A 22669-nucleotide genomic window follows, 5' to 3' on the forward strand; every position below is an offset into this window, starting at 1 on the left:
AGTTCAGAGTAATGGCAAGTGTGGAAGAAAGGTGAAGAAGAGAGTATAGACAGGGTGTAGTTGGTGAAGAGTGTCAGGAGTGATTTGTGACAGATGAGTACCAGTAAGATTGAAAGGGTAGGTCTACAAGAGGGTAGTAAGACCAGCTATGTTATATGGGTTGGAGACAGTGGCACTGACAAAAAGGCAGGAGTCAGAGCTGGATGTAGCAGAGTTAAAGATGTTAAGATTTGCACTGGGTGTGACGAGGGTAGACAGGATTAGGAATAAGCATATTAATCAGCCCAGGTTGGACGGTTTGGAGACAAACCCAGAGAGATGAGATTGCATTGGTTTGGACATGTGCTGAGGAGGGATGCTGGATATATTGGGAAAAGGATGCTAAGGATGAAGCTGCCAGGTAGGAGGAAAACAGGAAGGCCTAAGATAAGGCTTATGGATGTGGTGAGAGAGGACACGCCAGGTAGTTGGTGTAACAGAGCAAGATGCAGAGGACAGGAAGAAATGAAAACAGATAACCCGCTGTGGCGACCCCTAATGGGAACAGTCAAAAGAAAAAGAAGATTTTAGTTTTTGTTATCCTGAGAATTGAAGGCAGGTGACAAAGAGTGATGCCATCCAAGCTGATCCAGCAGTAATGTCTGATATTAATTTAAGAACTCTTTCAGAGAGATATTTTGGCATTTTGTATCTCGTCTTGGACCTAGAAACATCCATTCAGCACTTCTGCACTTCTGCCTGCATATTGTCTGTAAGTAAGACTTAGGGCATAGTATCTCTGCTAGATATAGATAGGAATATAATAAAGATTAGTTTAGATGTTTTCTGTATTTATCTGAGACTGTCCTGCAATGTTGTTTTAAAATATTTCCTGTGATTTTGAACTCTGTAGTTACTGTGTTGAGTTATTAAGTATTGTCTTGTTCTTTTATTATTAAATATATTTAAACCTATCTTTGTGGCTGATATTTATGAGACATATTTAAGCTCTTAAAGTACTTAGATATGTATTTGGCGACACTGTATAGGCCACACCTAAATAGCCTCACAAGTCTTGGTCACACTTACCATTTTGGATAATAGTAACATTATACAATAGAATTGGTCACCCTTTGGGAAGGGCCTTAAAGTAGCTGATAAGGGGTTCTGGTGGCAATGATACCTACCTTATGGTCTGGGCAGAAGGGGGCATAGCTAGTAAACCTGTGCCAGCATTTCCCAGGTGTGTGTGTGTGTGTGTGTGTGTGTGTGTGTGTGTGTGTGTGTGTGTGTGTGTAGTTGGTCAGGGACACAAAGCATTGGTTGGACAGAGAGAGTGTTGGGAGGACTTGGCTTGGAACCCTGGCTAAGGACTCAACTCTATAGCTGTGCCATTAGTGAGTCTTATTGGGGATTTGGAGAAAGAGGGTGAAACCAGCCCCAGACTGACTGTGACCTTTGTGTGCTCTTAAGGGAAATTGTACTTTACCGCATGTGTATTTGTCATCCTCCCATTGTGTACATCCCTCTCTGTTGCCAGTAGTGAGGATTGAGGCTCTTTGATTACTGGGCCCGTGCAGGGGCATCACACAGTGATACAAACAATACTGTGGTATAACTTATATGAGTGCTGCCTTAGTAAATGAAATAAATATATATATAAGGTCCTTTTAAAATAAAGCAATGGCAAGGCACAATAGGATCCATCGTACGTGACACAGTGCCACTCGTAACATATGAGCAGTGCATCTTTGAGAATCAGGTGCTGATTTAGAACCATGAATCAGATTTACCATTGTGACTGCAAAAAAAAAAAAGATAGTCAACTAAAGTGAAAAGAATCTTAGGAGTAACTGTAATGAGTTTACAGCAGTATGAGACTGAGTTAAAGGTACTTTCTATGCTGTTGGTTAAACAAGAGTTTTGCTTGGAAGAAACTGCATATAATTTAATATCTTTATAACAAACTGTATTTTCTTATAAGACTAGTGGTTTCAACTGCTTTAAACTTCCATGCTGTTGGACCACAATGGAACTTATGGCAGAAGCTGTTAATATAAAGTCCTGAGATTATATCTATCACTGCCAATGTTTTCCCTCATCTTATAAAAGATATATACAGTCTTCAGGTGTGCTAGGAATTTTTTGAGTGTACCTGTGTAGATCCATCTGACAGATGACCTTGGCAGAGTAGTTATTACAGTTCATAGCATCTGCAGCCATAGAGGTAATCACTGTAGTTAAGTTAATGGCTACCTCAAGGCTACCACATTTAATGCAATTTCCCTTGGAGGAGCACCTTCAGGCATATCTTCCTACTTTCAAGTAAATATGCTAATCAGGAGACAAAGGACAGAGATGACTGGGTCAGACTCTTATCAGCCAGTTAACTGGAGAGTCACTATGAGTATGGAGACAGAGGGGAATGATTCCCAGGGCTATGATAAAGTAAAAATGGCATTGCCTACAGCAGTAGTGTTACCACAGAGAGACAAGCTCAAAAGATTCATAGATGGCCATTTTTTCATATTAAAAGGTTAAGGTGACAATTATCTGACTTATAGCATATGATTACTTTATGGTTATATGATAAAAAATAAAATTATAGAAATTATATCAATGGAAAAGTTTAGTCAATCTTTACTTATTGCTTTTAAGAAAGTGGGTCTATCAAACTGACCCTAAAGACTCGGAGTAGTAGAAGGACTGTAATTCATGAAGATATGCATATAACCATATAGTCTAGATCTGTAATGTGTCAAATGCTGTTAGCAAACAAAAACTAACAGCTTTAGATAATACTGTTTTTTTAAATGTGTTGAAAATTCACATTTTTTGATTTTGTAGTAAGGATGGTAAAACTGCTCCATGTGATATATCTGTAACTTCTGATAAGCATATGATATGTGATAAATTATCTGGTAGGATGACAGAGATCTGGAAGAATTACTAGAAACAGGCAGCATGGTCACAATTTGAAGGGATAGTATGTAGGCTGAAGGAAAACCCTTACGAACAAAGTGGTTGAAGAGGTATACATTCTTTGAATAAAGACATAGTAATCCATTACTTAGCAATACAAACTCTTTTGGGAAGATAGTTCATCCTGTAGCAATCATATCTAATTTTAAACTTGACATAAGGAGAGACCTAGCAAAGAGGGGCAGCAATTAGACAAATTCCTTAGTGTTTTAATCCAAAGATCATACCAAAAGAAAAATCTAGAAAAGCTAGACTTTCCACTGTGTGATTCTATAAACTTCTTGTATTAGAGGCAACATGGAATATATGCAAATCACCCTTTAAGGACCAAGTGTTTCAGCTATATGGCAATTCTGAATGTCCATGACCTTTCTCTTTTTAAGTCTATTTACAAATTCAGGCTAATAAAGCCAAATCCCATTAGCTGTGGGCATGAATGTTTCAGCCTTCTTATGGCATTATCAACACAGCATACACTGAATGTTTGGCTAACTTTTAAAAACACAGGGTTTTTGTACCCAGCTGATATTCACAACCATTAGGTTGTCTGCAAAATGATGAGTAAAAAGGTCACACAGAAAAAAAACAATCAGTAAAACCAAAAGAAAAATCTAGCAGGGCTAGACTTTCCACTGTGTGATTCCTTACACCTCTTCTATTAGAGGCAAGTTCCTTTAAAAAGTAACTGGTTTGTATGGAAATGAGAAGGAGAAGTGATTTAAGTGTATTTAAATAGAGGGTTTGTATGGTATTTGTTAACATCTGCAGAAACAGTTTGACTGTGAAAGTGCTTATGTGTGGTTTCAAAATAAAACATTTTTTATTATCAAACTGGATTTGGAGTCATCGTTTTACCCTGCTCTTTTGTTGGCTGTTGAATTAGTTGTGATACTGAGCAGGACATTCATCTGGTACCCTCTTATATTCTTATATTTCTGTGTGAAACTAAAACAATAAGTAAAAAGGTCATACAGGAAAACCAATCAGTAAAACCAAAACAAAAATCTAGCAAGATTAGACTTTCCACTGTGTGATTCCTTAAACCTCTTATATTAGAGGCAACATGGGGTATATGCAAATAACCCTTTAGGATATCAGGTGTTTCAGCTATATGGCAATTCTGAATGTCGATTTATGGACAAATGCAGGCCAGTAATGCCAAACCCCACTAACTTTGGACATGCATGTTTCAGACTTAAAAAGAAAAAAAGTCATGAATGTTCAGAATTGCCATATAGCTGCAACACCTGATATCCTTAAAGGGTCATTTGCATGTATCCCATGTTGCCTCTAATACAAGAACTTTAAGGATTAATACAGTGGAAAGTCTAGCCTTTCTAGATTTTTCTTTTGGTTTCACTAATTGCTTTTCTGTGTGACCTTTTTACTCATTGTTTTAATCCAAAGATCCAGGAATACGACTAGAATCCCCATAAGGCACAGATGTTTAGGTAGAGGCACCAGGGCCAAATCCACCACAAGGCTGCCATGTCAGATGCCTAGGGCCTAGTTCTATCAAGGGGCACCATAAGTACTGGCATCACCACAAATGTCTTTTTTGTATAAGAATGTAATTGTGTGTCAATGATTGCTGAACAATTGTGGTTGAACTTAATACAGAAACTTACCATCCAACATGATTCAGCAATTGTTCAGTGCAGTGGTGAAAAAAGAGGTTTTCCTGTCTGTTTTCAAGCTATTCCATCTCCCTTAGAAGTAGAGTATCTGGTTGTTCCTGTACCTTGAATTGAACAAGTCTTTGGCTTTTGCCATTGGGGTAGGTGGGGGAAGTCAATGAATAGCATTTTCCATTTTCTTTTAATTCTTTCTTTAAAGCAAAAAAAAAAGAAAGAAAGAAATACTGTTTTGATATTGTTGCTTGAAGTTCTTTAATTGTTGCTGTTGTTCCTACTTCCTCGTTTTGTGTTATTTGCTGTCAGTGTCAATGCACATTTCTAAGTCTTTCCCTTTCCCTGATGGTCAATGCATTTCTCCCAATGCACTTGGCAGTAGCCCAGACTATAGAGACTGCAGGTACAGAATATGGATAGTACAGTGCATAGTACCTGTGTTTACTTGAAGTGCAAGTTGATATTTGCTGTCAGGTATTTGCTGCTGCTGCCTAGTAAGTTGCCACTGCCAACATAGGGCACTCTGGATGCTCAGTGATTATACCTAAATGCCTATGAAGGAAGAGATAGACTGTTTAAAGCTCAACTGTCTAAAGTATATGTGCCTGGGTTACAAGTTCAAACTGCAACTTTTTTCTTATTTTTTGTTTAGTAATTGCTCACAGACAGTTCTGTGGTCAGGACTCATAATTAACATATGCTTTGTTTAATTTGAAGGCAAGATGACAGTGACTGACTGACCTAGTACAATTTGTCCACTCCCTGTTTTTGAAATTTTTGCTTTTTTCTGCACTTTAGCTGACCTGTTCTATTTAGTATGCTTGTATCTTTAAGACAGCCTTTAGTTTCATTTTATTCTTTTAGTCTACCTTAAAATATCTGTTTAATGGTCAAGCTGCTGTTACTGTTGTCACAGCTTCAGCTGTTGCAATTGTTCCATTCAGTCATCTGGAAGCTGAGCTTCATTTAGAGATCTTTAGCAGTTAATTAGTGCTGACTGTGAAAGATGTGGCATCAAATGAAGCACACCTTTCAACCGCTTTGCAAAAGACTGCTGGACAAATCCAAAATAATGGAGAGGGGGATTTTAAGTACTACTACAATTCACTTAAAAATATAATAAAAGAGTTTACATCAACATGCATTTTCATTTCTGAGTAAGAAGTGTGAAATGCTACTGCTTGTCATGACTGGTCAAATATTAGGCAAATCAGCGATCCAGGAAGAAAGAGGTCAAAAGGCTCAAAAGCCGACTTCACACTTCTTAAGACTGAAGTGGTATCCTTCCAGGCCCCTGGGCCAGTGGAAACCAGAGCCCACACCGCTGAATCCTTTATAAACGTCTTCTATGGACACCTTCAAGAATGCATGGATCATGCAATCCCTAATAAAACCAAGACCCATTCCCCCAAAGGCAGGCGTCCTGTCTGGTGGACCCCAGCCATTAACAAACTTTACAACAGGAGGAGGAAGCTACTACATGACAGAGCAAAATCCCTAAAAGGGAAGGCATCTCTGATCAGTACTAGCAAAAAACTACGTTCACTCATAAAATCATCCAAGGCCAACTATGAGAGAAAAATCGCAAAAGACACAAAAGACAATCATAAGGCTTTCTTTAGCTATGTTAGAAACCTGGGTGGAAACTCCCAAATATGCTCAAAGTTAGTCCAAAATTACACAAAATACACTGAACCCACAGACATTGCCAACATTCTGGCAGACAGGTTCAGTGCAAATTTCTCTGCCCCCTCCCCTCAAAAGGAGAAATATCTATCCCAGCAGAGTGTAGCCTCCCTAACATCTCAGATGCCCAGGTAAGAGCCGCCCTCTCCAAAGCTAAAAACACAGCATCAATGGGACCGGACGGTGTCCCGGGCTGCATGCTACATGAACTCCAAGAGGAACTAAACCCGCATATAAGGCTGCTGTTTAATCTTAGCCTTACTACAGGATACGTACCCAAAGAGTGGCGTACAGCAACAGTGGTCCCACTCCACAAAAGAGGTGCTTCTACGGACCCTGGAAATTACCGTCCCATAAGCTTGATGAGCCTGGTCTGCAAAGCTATGGAAAGGATCATTATGGAACTCATAAACAAAGACATTGGGGACCTACGGACATTGGACCCTACCCAATTCGGCTTTGTCAAGGGCAGATCCTGCCTTTTGAACCTGGTCGACTTTTTTGAAACAGTCACTAAGGCCATTGATGAGGGTAAGGCAGTTCACACAGCCTACCTTGACCTTGCAAAAGCCTTTGACACAATACCCCACTCGGGCATCATAGACATACTCACCAGCTTAAATGTAAACCCGTATGTCACAAGATGGGTTGCAAACTGGCTCAGGGACAGAACCCACAAGGTCAGAATTGCTGGAGCCATGTCAGACTCTAAGCCAGTCACAAGCGGTGTCCCACAGGGCTCAGTCCTGGGACCCCTCTTGTTCGGCATTTATTTTTCCAAGGTGCAAGCAAACATTGGAGGATTGTGGCTGACAAAGTTCGCAGATGACTGCAAACTGGGCGCCATAACTGATACTCCAGCGGACACAAGCATCCTTCAGAAAGGCCTCATAGAAATGGATAATTTGTGCCACTGCCATGGCCTTAAACTGAATGCCAAGAAATGTATAGTCATACCCTTTGGGAAAAACATGGTACCCACAAATTACCACATAGGTGGTAATCCATTAAGTACGGAAGAGGTAATCAGGGACCTAGGGACCCAAGTTGACAGTTGCCTCTCATTTGACACTCACATTGCCAAGGTGATTAGGAAGACCTTCTATATTTCCCACCATATCATGAAGGGATTCACATCTAGATCAAGAGAGGTCATTGTGCCCCTGTACTCTTCTCTTATCAGGCCCATGATTGAGTACAATGCCCCATTCGGGATGTATCTTACCAGACACCTGCAGCAGTTGGAAAGACCCCAAAAGTTCCTCACCAAGAGGATAAAGGGTCTCAAACATATGCCATAAGCTGCCCGGCTGAAGAAACTCCAGCTCTATTCAGTCGCATACCACCTACTCAGATGCAATCTATGCCTGACTTACAAGGCCATGTCCAATCCCGAATTAATGGACATGCTCCACCTCAGAAAATCCAAATCCATCAGAGCCATGAGAGCAAGAGATTTGAACCTCAACACAGAAATAAATAGGACGTGCTGGAAAGACAGATTCATAACCCAGAGGCTCCCTACACTCTGGATCAGAATCCCAGTCCATGTTAGGCAGAGTCCCTCACTGACCCTCTTCAAGAGAAATCTTGACGGGTGGATGGGAGATTTTAAGTTTACCCCGGGGATCATCTCTGTGTCACTACTAGACAGAGGCACAGTAAATTAAACCCTAAATGGGCTTAGTATTCTCATCCCAAGGGGTGGCAAAAGCCACACACACTCTGGCTAGGCTTATAAATGCCCTAGGGCAGATAGCCTAGAATGAACCTATGAACCTATTGTCTCCATCTACTCTTCCCTCATTAGGCCAGTCATCGAGTACGATGCCGCATTTGGCATGTACCTCACTAGACACCGGCAACAACTGGAGAGGCTGCAAAAGTACCTCACAAAGAGGATCCTAGGCCTTAAACACTTGTCCTATATGAACAGACTGAAAAAACTCCAACTATTCTCTGTCTCATATCACCTACTTAGAGGTGATCTCTGCTTGACTTACAAATCCATGTCTGACCCAGCTCTGTTAGAAATGCTACATCTAAAGAAATCCCAATTCCTCCACACCACAAGCTCCAGAGACCTCAACCTCATTAACGCAATCAACAGAACAAGCTGGAGGGACAGGTTCATAACCCAGACACTGCCCGTGCTATGGAATAGACTTCCCATACATGTCAAACAGAGCACCTCACTGGCCCACTTCAAGAGAAATCTTGATAAGTGGATGGGAAATAGAAAATTCACCCAGGGGATCACTCCAGTGGCTCTACTCAACAGAGGCACTGGGAACTAAGGTTGGGTGGCATGATGCCGGGGTAATCCTATGGGTTAGGCTTGTAAATGCTCCAGGGCCATTAGCCTAGTATACACCTATGAACCTATATTCTCTGAAATATGGAACATTAGATAGGGTTTCATGTAAGGATAATAGTGGTATATTTTTATAAAGTCAGATCTTACCTGGATACCATTTTCTTCAGCTCCTTAAAAACTGGATCTAGATGATGGTCACTGTTGATGTGATGCCTCAAACCCATCTGCAGAAATGAGGAAAAAGGGTTGTGGATGGATGAATAGAATGATGGATGGATGAATGGGTAAACAGATTGAAGATATTGGTTGCACTGACATCAGACATTATTTTGTTTGGGTTTCTTCTGTATCTAGTGTGTTTCATTTAAGGAGCTCACAGAATTTCATTTAGATTTTTGATGGTGGAGGACTTTACATCTTCATTGGTTTCTTTTCATTGGAATCTTTGTGCAGTGCTTAGGTATGAAAGAACAGTTGAGATGTTTCGCCTCTGCCATCTTCTCTGTAACTGTTCTTTTTTTTTCTTTTTTTGTTAATGCTTGATCACCCCAAGTTTTTTATTTTGCTTAGATGTTTCTTCAGCTGTAACCACATTTTCAGCTGGATATATTCCCATGAAATGTAATATTATTTTATATTGTTTTGGAATGCTTTTTAGACTTATCAATTTATAACTATTCAGTTTTGTTTTATTAATTTCTATTTTGTTTTATTCTTCTACAGCTGTATATATTTGTTTGGCAACATTTTTAGAAAAATTCTTAAAATATAAGCAATATAATAAAACTGAACTTGAATAAAGTCCTTTTTACTATTCCCTTGTACTCCCAGTCCCATCTAAGGCTCAGGTCTGAGTTCAGCTATGTTATACCCAGCACTGCACAGGCATTGAACAGCCATGTTTATACTGTCTCTGTCAGTCTAATAAATTATGTTGTGATCTTAGCTAAGACTGGGGTCCCTAATCCATTGTTCTTCCTAGGGACTCATTCAGCGTGATCCACCTCTGAGTGACACAGACAGACCAAGAACACACATCTTTTAAAGAAGTATGTCAGCATGCCCCTATGGATCAAGCAGTCTGCAAAACCAGAACCTGTAAAGGTAGGAATTTACACAATAAAATATTGCAGCCCGATATGTGCCCAAGCAAAATTAGTAGAAGGAAGAGACTTAAACACAAAGATATTGGAGCATGAAAATGTTGCAGAATAGCCAAGAAATGTCATTACAACTTACAAATATTGTAAAACAAAAGTGTTATTACAGTCTAGAACATGGAAGTTATTAACTGAACTAAAGAGAATAAATTGAAAAAGTATAATGAGAAATATGGGATAAAGCATAATGTGAGCTGAATTCTAAATTTTCTGTTAAGCTAAAATAGAAAGTCAAAGAAATGCAGAATTCTAAGAAGCAGGTGGGTGTTGATAAGGAAAAATACAACAATAAGGAAGATCATACCAGAGCAATTAATGATGGAGAACTACTAACTGGTTAGAGTTTTAAACCCACATCTGTTAGATAAATCATTTACTGAGAGAGAGAGAGAAATGTATAGAAGAGAATAAAACCGAGAGTGTGATGTTTCATGCAGCAACCAAGGAAGAGCAACATCAGGGAAGGCAAGAAGGAGGAGAATGCAGTATACACCAAGGACAAAAATAACCCTGAGCAGTGCCTTAATGATAGTCCTGTTGAGCCACAATACAGCAACTCTAAAGACAATGACGAGGTTTCTATGCATTATTACATTCATAAAGAAAAGGAACAAAAAACATCCGGTGTTGCTTTTTCTAGGAGGCCCTCTATTTGCATTAGCAAGTGAGGAGGCAGAACCAACTACTTCATGTCAGGTTGAACTTGGTGAAACTACAGAACTGTGTCTCCTTCAAGTAAACTAGTTAAATTTTAAGAAGGCAGAGTGAGAGGATGTCACTTTGAGCAGAAGAAGGCAAATATAGCAAAGTTGCAAGGGATGAAGCTGAGCAAAATGTTTCTACTTCTTACCAGTGCATTGAGTTACATAGTGTATTGCTGGATGGAGTAAATCAGTCCACAGTAAGAGACTATAATAATGTTCTAAATAGGCTTACATGCTTTGGTCAAAACACACACAATGCAGATATCAGAATCAGAATGGCAGGATAGAGGATCAGAAAACGGAGGAATCCAAATGAATAATAGCCCTATGTTATATTGAGGATCAAAGCTGCAAATTCTAAGTAACAAGATAATTAGTATCAAAACCAGACATCCACAATATACCTATGATAAAGTAACACATTCATTGAAAACAGGTTGATATGAAGGGTATAGACACTTTAGATAGCGTGGCAGCATCACTTGTGCATGACAACATCTTTGGGAACAAACATGAAAGTGCCAATGGGGGGGGGGGGGGGGGGTAGAGCCAGGATAGCCACATGAATGCAGCATACTTTTAGAGCTCTGTAAAATCAGTTATTTAGACAGAAATTTAGTCAAAAACAACTATTAATTCTTACATAAACCATTAATATTACTTCAAGGTTTGTGTACCACTTTTGGAGACCTTTCTTAAAGAAATTCTCCTCATATTATTTGAGACAACCAAAACACCAAACACTCTCAAATTGGCTCTGCACTGAAGAAGGAGATGCAACTAGTAACTTCAACCCTACAGACCTTATCTTTAAAAATAGATAACTTTCAACAAAATCTAGAAAACCTTTGAGAGAACAGTAAGGAACAAATTAAATTGAATTATTCAAGGAACTGTTACAGCAACAACAAAATAAAATTTCTGAATTAGAGACTGAATTAACTGTAATTGATGGAAAACTTATGGAAGAAAAACAGCATACTGACTTCTTACTCAAACAAAATAATTGGCTGCAAAATAAGCTTCATGATCTTGAGAACTGGGAAAGTAGGTGCAACTTCCATATTTTTCATCTCCCTGAATAAGCAGAAGGAAATGACAAAACATTCTTGAATTCCTGAATCCCTAATATTCTAGACTTGCAAGAAGGGTTTTCTTATGGGACAGAGAGCATTACGTAAGCTAGCTTCAACTTCCTCTTCTCTACACCAAGATCTATGGTCATAAAATTTTGATCTTATATAGACAAAGATCTTGTATATGTGATTTGACGATGATTACTCCACAAAAGTAATAGATATAAGGAAAAGTGCTTGCCATTTGTTAAACTCTTAAAGCAAAACAACGTCAAGGCACAGATCCTGTATCCTGCAAGAATAAAAATGCATCTACCAAATAGAACAAAGACATTTAACAACTTAGATGAAGCATTTGCTTTCATAAAAAAAGAATAACATACTGACTATCCCTGAACACATGGAATTCTCTCTCACCTCACTTAAGAGTTCACCTGAAAAAAACACTTGGACAGATGCAAACAAAAAAAAAGAAGCAAAAGACTGACAAAACCAGCAATAAAACTCTCAAAGCTTCTACTGATAGGTACAAATCTTATTTCCTTTTTATTCATAAAACTAGTTTTCAAAAATGTCATGTTGTTACATTTCTTCTGCAAGTTTTCTTAATACAGACACTAGCTGCCTTTACCATTCATTAACATTACTATGACACTGTTGTACTGTTAATAATGCCATAGAAACATAATAATTAGTTTGAAGCATCACTAGCAATCTTGATTTATTCTTGCTTTATATTTTACAAAACGAGTGTATGATATTTCTGTGCACAACAGATATTCTCCCTTACTTGATTGTTTTAATTACTTATCGACAATATGGTTTATTGCTATTTCTTTAACCTGATCTGTTGTAATGTTAATACTATCTCATATAGTCATATTTTCACTTATATGTGCTTTTTCAGGTAAAAATGACCTGAATGCAGTTATTCCTTGCCTTTGGTGTGTTTTACCATTTAATGGTACTTAAAAGGGCCATGAACATTCATACCATTTTTTTATATATATATATATATATTTTTTTCAGATTTTAGCCTCATAACTCATGGAATCTTGCTAAAATTACTCCTTTGACTAAAGTGAAACTTTTTCTTACCTCATAGAGCCTCGAGACTTATTTTAAACCACACAGTGTCCACTATGTTGGTTCTGAATTTCATTAGCTGTTTTTTTTTACTGTAACACAATGCAAGCAAGGGGACTCTTTTTCAGGGTAGCACTTCTGCTGTGTATATCCTGTTTCTGTTTATGATTGCCTGAAAATGCAATAATTACTTAGGTCAGTCTTCACTAAATTAAAATGGTTTCTAACTACTTACTATACATATTATGCTAATCACTATATGTGACACAAGAGCAAATTTAACCTTTCTTTTCAAGGCTGCTTGTTTAATAAAAAAAAAAGAAACAGTCAAGTCTTATATCTTCTTAAACTGACACTAGCTACATTCAAAGTTTTAGACTGTTTACTATTGTAGCAAGTTTCTACTCTGCTAAACACCTTTTGACTAGTTCATCTCTATTAACTGCATACTTTATGGCTTCATAACCACAGGAATCTGTGATTTATAAGCATAATAAGCTCTTAAGAGTAACAGTGCAACAACTTTAATAGCGTGTGAATATATATCACATTATTTACAGTATACTTCACTTAGTATAATCTCAGAATTAATATGTATAGACATACAGAGCTTAAGTTAATGATGCAAAGGGTTTTCTTTTTTATATACACAAGTATTCAGTATTCCTATAACTTTAGGAATAGCTAGCATATATATTTGAACTACATAGTATTCCTAACTTCAAGAGTTTTGATAACTTTCTTCAGTAGCTGCTTGTTTGGGTGTGTAGGATGATTTATTTAAAATCTATGACAGCTTTTCTTTTTCCTTCATAGGACAAAAAACGTAAAGCATATCTCATACAGACTACAATTACATATCATGATTTTTATTTATTTGAGGTTTTATCTTCAGAAATATGTATATAACTTCATGACTGTTTTTCATTTACTTTAGTAAAAGCTGCTCAGATTAGTTTTATTTCTGCTTTACATGTCTCATTCATGGTGCTGATCTGATCAGAGCTGCTGGGTATGGCTATGAAGGTTAGGGAAAGCAGTCTGAATGATCCTTGTTTTATCTTCCAGACTGAGAATTTTAATAATTCCATGCTTGTTTTTGAGTAATACTGTTTTACACAATTCCTTTTATACCAGGCATGGGCAAACTACGGCCCAGGGGCCACATGCGGCCCGTTAAACGTTTTGGTTCGGCCCGCCAAACTTGAAAAAATTTAATAAATTAACCTTGTTAATGTTTTATTTCCCCTGCAATTCTGATGTTTCCTCACTAGATGGCGCACTCTAGATATATTGGCTTTGTTGAGGTGAAGCGTAGACCTATTACTCCACGTTTGCACTTTACCCTTTGAGCCACCGCCCCTCTATGAAGATGAGCGGACCCAAGAAAAGGAAAGTGGACAGAGAATGTCGAGTGTTCAATAAGGAGTGGACAACTAAATATTTTTTCACTGAACACCGATCATCTGCTGTTTGCCTGATATGCCAAGAAACTGTGGCGGTTTTTAAAGAGTATAATATTAGCCGTCACTTTGCCACAAAGCACGCTAATTATGCTAGCAAGCTCTCAACAAAAGAACGGGAAGCTGCTGCTGAGAAGGTGGCAGCTAATTTGAAGGTTCAGCAAAGTTTTTTTCACCGTCAAACTGCCATTCAAGAGTCAAGTACCAAGGCCAGTTTTATGCTTTCATTCAAAATAGCAAAGGCCAGCAAACCACTGTCTGAGGGCGAGTTTTTAAAAGAATGTATGGTAGAGACAGCAGGTATTTTGTGCCCGGAGACCAAAGACAAATTTGAGAAAATCAGTTTATTATGGCGGACAGTGACTCGCCGTGTGGAACTAATAGATGAAGATATCACCAGCAGATTAAACAAAAAGGCGAAGTCATTCACTTTTTATTCTTTAGCACTGGATGAAAGCAACGATGTCAAAGACACTGCTCAGCTCCTCATTTTTATCCGAGGAATCAACGAAACTTTTGAAATAACAGAGGAGTTTTTGACAATGGAGTCTCTGAAAGGACAAACACGGGGAGAGGACTTGTTTGAACGGGTGTCTGCTGCCATCGAAAACATGAAGCTTCCATGGAGTAAGCTTGTTAAAATAAACAGTGCACGCAGATCAAATATAACGCTTCACAGACTGACTTGCTGCAACTGTTTCGTCCTTGCACTGGTCGTTGTTGACTTTTGGCACCGGGGAAACAAATAGAATAAAAGGAACAGGACAAGTACATCTGCATCTCCTACCGTTTTTGAAAAAAAAGACAGTCAGGAGGAGAGTGATGGTGATATCCTGAAGGATAACAGAACTTTCAGTGCTTTAAAATAAAACGGTCATTTATTTGATTTTCAGTGTTTAAAGACTCATTTCGAAGTCAGAGATTTTATTGTAATGCTTTTCTTCATTTTCATTGGAAATTAAAGCACATGTTTTCTCCATATCCCAAGATGTGTATTTTTCCCCCAATGAGGTGATGTTTTCAAAGCATGCCATCTATCTGCTCCTGTTCCGGCCCCTTTGTCAAATGTTAGAACTCAATGTGGCCAACGAATCAAAAAGTTTGCCCACCCCTGTTTTATACTGTCTTCTTTGTTGCCTTTTTATATTTAGGCCCAACAATAGAATGTTTAATGTCAAAGCTGAAATCATTTGTCTACTAATTTTATTATTTATCTTTGCTTTCACTCAAACATCTTTACATAATGGAAGGAGCCATATGAACAAAAATCATCAATCTTTTATTATTGTGATGACTGTGCCCTGGCCCAGCAATCAAAGAGCCTCAATCCTCACCACTAACACCAGGGAGGGCATCTCATATAAGAGGAAAGGTTAACAAATACACACAGTAAAGTACAATTTCCTTTAAGTGCACACAAAGATCACAGTCAGACTGGGGCTGGTTGCTCCCTTGCTCTCCAGGTCGCCAATAAGACTCCCCACTGGCACAGCTATAGGGTCCAGATCTCATCCTAGCTGGTAAGCTAACCTCCAATACCCTCTCTGTCCCACCAGTGCTTTGTGTCCCTGCCCAGTTAGCTGGCAACACCACACACCCTTTGAGATAAGTATTTATACAACTTCACAGACACTCCTGGGAAAGGCTGACACAGATTCTTCAGCTGTGCCCCTTTACCCAGACTATATGGTAGCAATTTCTGCGACCACCAGCTAATACTTATCAGCTACGCAAAGGCCCTTAAAAGGGTGTCCAATTATTACTGTGCAATATTATTATCCAATTGGTAATGTGACTATTCAGTCTAAGGCTTTTAGAGTGGCTTATTACAATAAACTCTATAAATATGCAATGCACTCTAGAGCTTGCTTATCTTTACACAAACCAGGCACTGGTAAAGGTTTTTAAAAATATTTAATAAATAATAATTAAAAACACAAGACAATACTACTACACCACAGTGATATGTAAGAGTTCAGAGATACAGTAGGAGAGTTCTGATATAACAGAAAAATACTTGTCTAACTTTCTTCTAGGTTCCTAGCTATTACTACAAGAAAACAAATTCTAAAACACTACTTACATAAGACAACAGGCAGAGTGATGATAAGTTAGATATCAAGATCAAAATGTTCACAATCTCTCACTGAACAATAGTTTTTAAACCAACAAACATCTTTCCTCGGCCCTCCCAAATTACATAATTTTGACACTTAGGTTTTCCCAGTATACACATTACATCATTTTGACACTTAGTCTGGTGTTCCCAGGCCAACAAACTGCATTATTTAGCAAATTAACACCTGCTCAGGAAAGTACAATAATAAAAGACATTTCACATGTACACTCTAGCAATTATTCCTTAAGTTAAAACAATAGAAAGAATGTGTTCAGCCAGCCACTTCGGCACCACTATTTAGATAATTTTAACTTCAAAGAACATTTGAAATGCTTTGCTTAGTTTTCCTTACAGCAGATGGCAATGTTGCTACAATCCTGAAGTTCACATTTTACAGTGTTTTCTTTTATTTAAGAACACAAGCCTGTATTTTACATTTATATATACAAATGATAGAATTATGTATCAAATTCTATTTGACTAGGCTGGAAGCCTTCAACCATCTTCCCCAATCTTCACATCTCTTCGCCCTTGAAGAACTCAAGCTAGTTTTTCAAGTGACCCTTGAGAAAAGCTGCTTGAGAGGGTTGGGTCTATCTGGGTGTACCTCACCCCATTCCCTGCCTTGAGAGCCCATCTGCATTGGCATTGCTAATCCACATTACCAATTGGATAATAATATTGCACAGTAATAATTGGATGCCCTTTTAAGAGCCTTTGGGTAGCTGCAGTGCTGCACTGACATATCTTATGTTTGCAACCTCAGGCTCCATCTTAGCAGCTTGGTATTTTGATGACTGACTCTGTTTAACCACGTTAGAGGGTTGTGATCTGTCATAACAGTAAATTTCCTTCCATACAGATGAGGTTGAAGTTTTTGCAGTGCCCACACTATGGCTAGACATGCCTTTTCTACCACTGCATAGCATTCCTCCCTGGGTTGGAGACTACAACTGAGATAAACCATTGGGTGCTCTTCTCCCTCTGAAGAAATCTGGCTAAGTACAGCCCCCACCCCATGGTTCAAAGCATCCACCTGCACAACAAATTATTTGCTGTAATCTGGACTGGCTAACACAGGAGGTCCTCCCAAAGCTTCTTTAAGCATCTGAAATGCCTACTCACATGCTGGATTCCACACTACCTTATCTGGCCTGTTCTTCCTTGTCAGGTCTGTGAGGGGAGCAGCTATGGTACTATAACTGGGGCCGAACTTTCTGTAGTACCCTGCTGTCCCTAAGAATGCCCTCACCTGTTTTTTGGTAACAGGCGCAGGCCATGTCTGAATGGCTTCCACTTTCACAGTTTCTGGCCTTATCTTACCACTCCCCACTCCCCACTCTATGTCCTAGGTAGGAGACCTCTGCCATACTCACCTGACATTTATTCGGCTTAATGGTCAACCCTGCCCTCTGTAGTCTGCCCAGCACCTCCCTGACATGCTGAAGGTGCTCTTGCCAGGAATGGCTATAGATGGCAATATCATCTAGGTAAGCAAGGGCAACCCCTCCTGCTAGGATATTATGCACCAACCTCTGGAAAGTCGCTGGGGCATTCTTCATCCCAAAGGGCATCTTTGTGAACTCGTACAAGCCAAAATGAGTTACAAAGGATGACTTCTCTCTAGCACTTGGAGTCAAGGGCACCTGCCAGTAACCCTTGGTAAGATCAGTGGTTGTAAGATACTTAGCCCCACCCAGCTGCTCTAGGGCCTCATCGTCCTAGGCATGGAGTAAGCATCTGACTCTGTGTGACTATTTAATTTCCTGTGATCCACACAGAACCTGGTGCTGCCATTCTTCTTTGGCACCAGCACCACTGGTGAGGCCTAGGGACTGTTGGACTTTTGAATAACCCCTAGTTCCAACATCTCCTGTACCTCCTCTCTCAGAGTCTGTTTGACTCCCTCAGGTACCCTATAAGGGAACTGTCTAATAGGCCTTTGGGGTCCTGTATCCACCTGGTGCTGCACCTGGTTGGAGAACTCTGGTTTCCCAGTGAACATGTCCCCAAATTCCTGCAACACTGCTCGGATTTCTCAAACCTGGGTAGGAGATAGCTGCTTGGATATCACTACCCCTTCCACTGAGGCCATGCCTTGGCCCACCAATCAAGGAGCCTCAATCCTCACCACTAATACCAGGGAGGGCATCTCATATATGAGGAAAGGATAACAAATACACACATTAAAGTACAATTTCCCTTACGTGCACACAGAGATCACAGTCAGTCTGGGGATAGTTGCTCCCTTGCTCTCCAGATCCCCAATAAGACTCCCCACTGGCACAGCTATAGGGTCCAGATCTCAGCCTAGCGGGCAAGCTAACCTCCATTACCCTCTCTTTCCCACCAGTGCTTCATGTCCCTGCCCAGGTAGCTGACACACCACACACCCTTTGAGATAAGTATTTAAACAACTTCACAGACACTCCTGGGAAGGGCTGACACAGATTCTCCAGCTGTGCCCCTTTACCCAGACTATACAGTAGTAATTTCTGCCACCATCAGCTAATACTTATCAGCTACCCAAAGGCCCTTAAAAAGATGTCCAATTATTACTTTGCAAAATTATTATCCAATTGGTAATGTGACTATTCAGTCTAAGGCTTTTATTACAATAAATTCTATAAATATTCAATGTACTCTAGAGCTTACTTATCTCTACACAAACTAGCCACAGGTAAAGGTTTGTAAAAAATATTTAATAATAAATACTTAAAAACACAAGACAATACTACTACACCACAGTGATATCTAAGAGTTCAGAGATCACACAGAAACTTAAAATAGTACAGTGGGAAAGTTCTGATATAATGGAAGAACACTTGTCTAACTTTATTCTACATTCCTAGCTATTACTACAGGAAAACATACTTCTAAGACACTACTTACATAAGACAAAAGGCAGAGTGCTGATAAGTTGGATATCAATATCAAAATGCTCACACTCTCTCACTGAACAATAGCTTTTAAATTCACTAATAAACATATTTGCTAGGCCCTCCCAAATTATATCATTTTGATACACTGAGGTATTTCCTTAATAATCCTTGAACAAAGTTTCTTCCCTTTTTAAGACATTTCATTTGGACACTGGCTCTTCCTGAAACATTTTGTGTTTAGAAAGCAAATCTAGTTTTTTTCTTTTATTGGCATATAATTTTATGATATTTTTCAGGCATCTGTAAATAATGTAAATAGTTATGTTTCTTTGTTTTTTATCTTATATAAAATTGTGTTCTTTATCTTTCATACAAATGTAATGAACAAACAATAATTTGTTTTAATAAAAATATTTCAAAAAAAAAAAAAGAAGAAAGTGCCAGTGTTAAATGTCTCAATTCATGCAACAAAACTAAAACTGTTAACTGGCAAGAAGACACTTCTTTTTTAAAAGTATTCAAGTAAAATCCTAAATGAAAGAGCAGTAAGCAATAAAATAAAAAGTCATTCTAATGAGCAAGATATAAGAATTTTACAGTCAGCAGATGGTCTTTCTGAAGATCAAAGTTCAGACAATTAGTACCAAAAGTAGGCAGTGTGAGCAAGGCAGACAAGTGGAAGCCAAGCACTTTAGACAAAATGTGTTCATATTAAATATAAATTAGCTAGAAACTGCACACAACCGAGTGTTCAGAGGATGATATCAATTTACAGTATAAAAGGTAGAAGTCTGTACAGCATTCTCTGTGAAGGAAGAAATGTATAGTACTAGTAAAGAAAATAGATATTTCCAGAGAAGGCCTTGATTTCAGGGGCCACAGTGCTCCTAACCTGTCAGGATAAAAGTAATTTAATTACACAAAAAGGGATGTGTTGTAAAAATACAAGGACGAAGGAATTAAAAACTGGACACTAGGTATTAGTTTTAAATCTCTCAGCAAAAGCACATTTCTGGCTAAATGCTACAGATCATTTGAAATAATAGAGAAAATCAATTAGATATGCTGCAGAGTTAGATTGAATGGTAGGATAATGCCAGGAGAGATATACCACATCACCATCCTGATACCATGGAAGGAAGCAGAAATATATTTAGCTTAGCAGCAGAGATTAATGAATCTTATGAGGAAAGAAGAGCAAATGATATGCCTGCAGTTCAAGTAACGGAAATAACAAAGTTTCTGACAGGGACAAAGAAGGGTTTTTCAGAACTTCCTAGAAGAATACATCTCAAAACCATGGTAAGACAATTCCAGGGTAAAATGTTAACTTAAAATTTTACAGAATACTATAGTCATGTAGGAAGGTTATAAGTAGTAAGGAATTCACTTAAAGTAGACATAATAGAGGGTGTCACAAAATGAGTATAAAACCACCATAGCCGGTCCTAAAACCTAAGGGAGCAAATGGGAGCTCTTGTAATTTTATGAAACAGGACAGCATTATAAAAGATGACAATAGCCCAGTACATGGACTAAAAAAAAACTACTAGGCAAGTTGGAGAAGGAAACTACCTTAACTGTACTAAATGGGCTATGGCCATTCAAAGATGAATCCAAAACAAAGGGGATGGTCTCGTTCAGGCATCCATATCACTAGCAAAGCTGCATTCATTATTATGAGTTCAGCATTGTGAATGGAGATTGCAGTACAGTGTGGATCAGGGAATTTAATTTTCCTCACTGTATTGCAATTTCGGAGTTGGTATATATAATATCCTCACACGGGGGGGGGGGGTGGAATCAGGCTAGCCCCCTGCAAAATGTTGCCACTCACAGATACTTTTGTTTCAGAATGTTCTGAGTTTTGAATGATGACATTGCAGTTATCAGTTCCAAGATTTTGCTGTCATATGTTCATAGGTAGGTACTAGGTACATTCCAAAAGGGGCGTTGTACTCTATAATGGGTCTAATGCATGTCAAGTAGTGGGGAACAATGACCTCTTTTTTCCTGGAAGAGAAACATTTTATGATGAGGTATGCTATGTAGAAGGACTTCCTGACTACTGTGGCGATGTGACTAACAAAGGAGACACTACTTTCCACCTGGGTCCCAAAGTCTCTTATCACACATTCGGTGTTAAGTAGATTGCTGCCTATGTGGTAGTTCATGGGTACAGAGTTTTTACCAAAGGGGATGACACTGCACTTTTTGGCATTGACCTTGAGGCCATGGCTCTGACACCAGGCATCTGTCTCAGCAAGGCCCTTCTGTAGGATGTCCGCATCATTTGGGGCTTGACTATGGCTCCTAGTTTGCATTCATCTGCGAACTTCATTAGCCAGAAGCCTTCTGTGTTAGCCTGTACTTCAGAGAAGTAGATACCAAACAGGAGAGGTCCCAGGATGGAACCCTGTGGTACTCCACTTTGTCACTGCTTTGAGGTCAGATTTGGAGTCTGCATCTTTTACAGTGTGGGTTCTGTCAGTGAGCCAGTTGGCAACCCATCTTGTGACGTAGGGATTTATACCTAGTTTAGTGAGTTTATCTATAATTCCAGAATTGGGGATGGTGTTGAAAGACTTGGCGAGGTCAAGATAGGCTGTGTGAACCACCTTACCCTCATCTATGGATTTGGTGACTGCCCGGCTTTGGTGACTGCCTCAAAGAAGTCGATCTGGTTCAGAAGGCATGATCTGCCTTTCACAAACCCGAACTGGGTGGGATCCAGAATTTGGAGGTTACCAATGTCTTTGTTTATGAGTTCCATGATGATACGTTCCATGGCCTTGCAGACAAGGCTCATCAGGCTAATAGGTCGATAGTTCCCGGGATCAGTGGTGGCTCCCCCTTTGTGGAGTGGGATAACTGTTGCTGTGCACCATTCAGTGGGCACAAAGCCTGATGTGAGGCTATTATTGAACATGGTGCTTAAGAGGGGAGCCAGTTCATTCTGAAGTTCGTGTAAAATGCAGCCTAGGATGTTGTCCGGTCCCATGGATGCTGTGTTTTTGGCTTTAGAGAGTGCAGCTTTTACCTGCATAGTTGTGATTACAGGGTTCTTCCTGTATAGATATGGGCCCTTTAGGGGGTGAGGGGGGGTAAAGTTAGCACTGAACCTATCTGCCAGGATGTTGGCAATATCAGTTGGTTCTGTAATTTTCATGCCTTTGTGCTGTAACTCAGAGCAGATCTGGGTGTTGCCATCGAGATTCTTGACATAGCTATAGAATGCTTTGTGGTTGTCCTTAGAATTAGTGCTGATTTTGTTTTCGTTGCTAGCTTTGGACGATCTTATAAGGGATCTCAGCTTCTTACTGAGGCTGATCAAGGGAGTTCCTCCACTCATGGGATTTTACACTCTTTTGCAACAGTTTCTTCCTTCTGTTATACAGTTTGTTTATGGCAGGGGACCACCAGATTGGCTTTGTTTTTTGGAAGATAGCGTCTTGGTTCTGTTTGGGATAGCACGATCCATGCACTCGTGTAAGTCCTTATAGAGTGCATTTGTGTAGGATTCAGCAGTTGTAACTGTATTGTCCATCTGCATGGTGTCATGAAGTTCACAGTGTAATTCACTG

Source organism: Protopterus annectens, chromosome 10.part0 (genome assembly GCF_019279795.1).
Source record: "Protopterus annectens isolate FY-2018-M chromosome 10.part0, PAN1.0, whole genome shotgun sequence".
Taxonomy (NCBI): domain Eukaryota; kingdom Metazoa; phylum Chordata; order Ceratodontiformes; family Protopteridae; genus Protopterus; species Protopterus annectens.